Raw genomic sequence first — 5,000 nt, 5'->3', positions numbered from 1 at the left:
CTTTCTTTCCCCTCCCCCCCCTTTTCTCTCCTCTCTCCTCTTCTCTCTCTCTCTCTCTCTCTCTCTCCTCTCCTCCCCTCCTCCTCCTCCTCTCTCTCCTCTTTTTCTCTTTCTCTTTTCTCTTTCTCTTTTTTTTTCCTTTTTTTTCCTTCTCTCTCCCCTCCCTCTCTCCTCTCTCCTCTTCCTCTCTCTCTCCCCTCTCTTTCCCCCCTCTCTCTCTTTTCCTCCCTCTCTCTCTCTCTCTCCCTCCCCCCCCCCTCCCTCCCCCCCTCCCCCCCTCCCCCCCTCTCTTCTTTTCCCCCTTTCCCTCCCCTTCCCCCTCCCCTTCCCCCTCCCCCTCTCCTCTTTTCCTTTCCCCTACTCTCCTTTCTTTCTTCACTCCCCGCTCTTTTTCTCTCCATTCGTATGGCTTTTAAAACTGAAAACGATTTTTTTATTCTCTATATTCCCCATGGGGTGATGATCCATTGGTTTCCCTTGTATTAATATGACAGACTCTCTTAACACGAAAATAGAAGTACCCCTTTTTTTTTCAAATTTTATATTCTTTTTTCTTTCTCTCTTTTTTTTGGGCCCCGGCAGGGGGGGACCCCGCCTTGTCCTGACGCCGGGGTTCTCTGTTCGTATCTTGCAAACATTTTTTTTCCAACATTTTTGGTAAATTTTTCTTTCTTCGACAAAAAGGATGGATTGCTTTTTAAAAATGCAGGGGGAGGGAAAAGGGGTTTTTTTTATATTATTCAGCTTTTTTCTGAGTAGATTTTAGTGTGGTCTGGCGTGTGGTTGAAAATGTTATTTGATTTTTTTTGTTTACGAGTATTTGCTGTGAAGTCGGTTGGAGGTTGAAAGGGGGTGTAGTGGTTTTTGGGTAGTTTGGATTATTCTCCCTCTTTCTCCTTCCTCTCTCTCTCTCTCTCCCCTCTCTTTCTCTCTCTCCTCTCATCTCTTTTCTCTCTCTCTCTTTCTCTCTTCTCTCTCCCTCCTTCTCTCCCTCTCTCTCTCTCTCTCTCTCTCTCTCTCTCCTTTTTCTCTCTTTCTCCCCTCTCTTTCTCTCCCTCTTTCTCCCTCTCTTTCTCTCTCTCTTTCCCCTCTCTCTCTCTCTCTCTCTCTCTCTTCCCTTCTCCTCTCTCTCTCTCTCTCTCTCCTTCCCCTGCTTCCCCCCCCTTTCCCCCCTCCCTCCCTCCCCCCTTCCTTCCCTCCCTCCCTCCCTCCCTCCTTCCTTCCCTCCCAACCTTCCCTTCCCTTTCCTCTCCACCTCCCTTTTCATCCCTCTTCCTCTCCCCTCTCCTATATTTTCTACCCTAATTCTTCATATTTCTCAGTTTGGTTTCGCATCGGAAAACCCCGAACGACTTAAAGGCTTAAGGGGAGCACGTGTCGGCCTTTCCTCTTCCTTCTCTTTCTCCTCCTTTTCCTTCTCTTATTTCTCTTTCTCTGTCGATTTCTCCCTTTCATCCTCCTTATTCCCTTCTCTTTCTAATTCTAATAAACGTCCTGTACCCTGCTCCTCCTCCCCCTCCCCTCCTCCCTTCTTCCTCCCCCCCCCCCTCTCTCCTTCTTCCTCCTCCCTCCCGCCCTCCTCCTCCTCTTCTTAATCTTACTTCATTACTTCGTCGCCCTCTTCCTCTTTCTTGCTTCACTCCTCCTCGTCCTCCTCCGGTCCCTTGGAAGACGCACGATGTGGAGATAAAGTGCCAAGCATTCCCTGCGCACCTTCCCTTGGTACTGCTTTTTCCTCTCCTCCCCTCCTCTCTCTCTCTCTCTCCTCTATATATTTTAAAATATATATATAATTTTTATAAAATATTATTATTATTTGCGTGTGTGTGTGTTGGTGTGGGTGTGTGTGGTTGGTGTGGTGTGTGTGTGTGGTGGTGTTGTGTGTGTGTGTTGTGTGTGGTGGGTTGTTGTACATACTACATACTTTATTCATTCTTCACCCCCACACACACACACCCGCACGCACGACGCCAAAGCGTTAAATATACATGCTTTGCACATATACGTGCATACAATATATTGTAATATATTTTAACTGACAAACATGAAGCATCATTAAACGTGGATTCTCAGCTGTTTGTTTAGTATTACTATTTGTACTGAATGAATATATCCTGACTTTCTTCTCCTTCTTATGAATATTGACTAGCTCTTTCTTCCTATTCTGACTTATTTTATACTGAATGGATATATCTTGACTCTGTCTTTCCATTCTTGAAGTTAATGTTCGATACCGGTTTTGATAAGGAATTTTGTTTTTGAAAGTTTTTTTTTTCCCGTGAACTCGCCGTTACGGTTCTGCGGGCCGTTTCTTTTGGAATCCTTTTCCCCTGTGCTCCGCTAAGGCCGGCGGAGCGCATGCTGCATTCCATCCCCGGAGGAGGCGGAGCGGAGGGCGGGCAGGCCACACCCATCTGACCGTCCCGCCACGCCCACACCCGCCCCGCCACCCACACGGACCGGGCTGTGTGAGGCGCTGTTCCGCAGAGCGAGCGGTGCCCAGAGTCAGTCAGGGTCGCTGGCGGGGCGGGAGGTGGAGGCTGCAGGGCACAAGGGATGCCCTGAGAGCTGGGATCTGCTGCTTCCTGCTTTGGGGATTGCTGGTCGGAGCGGATGGGCTGTTTGGTAGTTAGTGGGTCTGTTAGTGCCTCTCTGGGTCTTGGTCGTTAGCCGCTGTTTGGTCTTGCTCTCCTTCTCTCTCTCTCTCTCTCTCTCTCTCTCTCTCCTCTCTCTCTCCTCTCTCTCCCTCTCTTCTCTCTCTCTCTCTCTCTCTCCTCTCTCTCTCTCTCTCTCTCCTCTCTCTCTCTCTCTCTCTCTCTCTCTCTCTCTCTCTCTCTCTCTCTCTCTCTCCTCTCTTCTCCTTCCCTCTCCTCTCTCTCTCTCCTCTCTCTCCTCTCTCTCTCTCTCTCTCTCTTTCTTCTCTCTCTCTCTTTTCTCTCTCTCTCCCTCTCTCTCTCTCTTTCTCCTCTCTCCCTCTCTCTCTCTCTCTCTCTCTCAACCTCTCTCTCTCTCTCTCCTAACATCCCCCCTCTACTCCACCCCCTCGCATTTCTATTCTTCTCTTTTCTCTTCACTTCTCGTTTTTCCGCTTTGCTCTTGATATATGACTGCTTTGTTTATATATTTGTTTGGAATTACTGGCAGTAAGTCTTCACTGTTAATTTTCTTGGAAGAATTAGAGACAATTTTAGTAAAAGAAGTGTGACTGAAAAAAAAATATGATACAATATTCAAGGAAGGCCAAGAATGCACAAACCCTTTTCACATGAAGAAAAAAAACCTATGTTAATCTGGAAAGAGTCTATTCACAAAAGAAATGCAAATGTAGCATGCATAAAGACTGTGTGGACACGCGATGTAAAAGTCTCCCCTGTAACGTAAATCACCGACAGCCCGTTTTCGTTGTGATGGATGACCTACTAATAACAGGGCCGCAGCACAGAGGGGTGATAACATTATAACCCCGCTAAACCCACAGATGCACATAAACCCGTAAACCTATGTGTTTTACGAACCTCTAAGGTTTTTTTTTCGTGCTGTGATCATGTCTCCGGGGAAAGTCAGGTTTGATTTAATTCCGATGTTTGATGGATGGCGGTTTGAATGCAGTGATCGTGGTTCGATGATTTGGGAGATGTATGTGATCATCCGTGATTTAGGTCCGTCTGATTATTTGCTAACCACTGGTCAAAGCGTTGCCGGGGACTAAATAACTATATCAGTTTTATTTTTTTACCGATAAAAGGAACGGTTGAATGGATATACTCGCTAAAACACACACACACACACACACACACACACACACACACACACACACACACACACGCAGACACACATACACACACGCAGACACACACATACGCAGATACACACACAAACAGACACACACACGCACACACACACACACACACATACACACACGCGCAGACACACATACACACACGCGCAGACACACATACACACACGCGCAGACACACATACACACACGCAGACACACACATACGCAGATACACACACAAACAGACACACACACGCAGACACACACACGCACACACACACACACACACACACACACACACACACACACACACACACACTTGTATATGTATGTATGCATATATATATATATATATATATATATATATATATATATATATATATATATATATATATATATATATAATATGTGCATGTATTTGTATATTTGCATGTATGTGTCCGCATGCCTCCACGGCCTCCATATACCGTTGTTTGATTATTCCACCTGACCTTTAGCGCCGTCTCCGGGCAGGTGGAAGTCGGCGATGACATGACATTCAGCACACTCACGAGACTTGTTTTTCTCGGCAACGGGACTCGAACGCCACAAAACCCTTTTACGGATTAGTAAGGAAGAAGATACTTTTAGAAAGGATGATCTTTTGATGATGGTCTGGGTGAGTGGTGATTAATGGTGATAAAAGGCAGTGGTGATGTATTTTTTTTCCGGGTTGTAATGGGGTTCGTGATTGCGATAAGGGAAGGGGAAGTCGTTACGGCGTAATTGTTGCTGGCGAATGGTGAAAGTTTCATGAATATTTATATAATCTTAATCAGAACGAAGGTGTGATAGCAATTTAGATAATGCATCGGGATGGTTATGAAAATTTAATTATTAAAAAAAAAGACTCGTATATTTGTTATCAGTTCCGCTTTTTAATGCGTCCAGACCCCACACGCGAGTATCTCACAGCTAGATGCAGTGTGTATTCGTTCAAGAAATTAATGTTATGCAAACTGTTGGGGAAACCGTCGGGCTGCGTTTCTGCGGGCGTGCAGCATGGGTCCGCGCCGTTGATGGATGAGTCCGGCTGACCTGGATGACCCGCTAATTGCCTCGGTGATTGATAATTACCCGGATGATGGGCTGGGCGGCGAGGGCGTGAGGATGCAAGCATTGAACCCTGTAGCCGGCTCATTACGCCCAGTTTTCGGGATGTTTAAGAGTCGGCTTTTCAAGT

Source organism: Penaeus monodon, chromosome 4, assembly GCF_015228065.2.
Source record: "Penaeus monodon isolate SGIC_2016 chromosome 4, NSTDA_Pmon_1, whole genome shotgun sequence".
Taxonomy (NCBI): Eukaryota; Metazoa; Arthropoda; class Malacostraca; order Decapoda; family Penaeidae; genus Penaeus; species Penaeus monodon.
The sequence above is the reverse complement of the archived record's forward strand: the minus strand, read 5'-3'. Positions refer to the sequence as shown.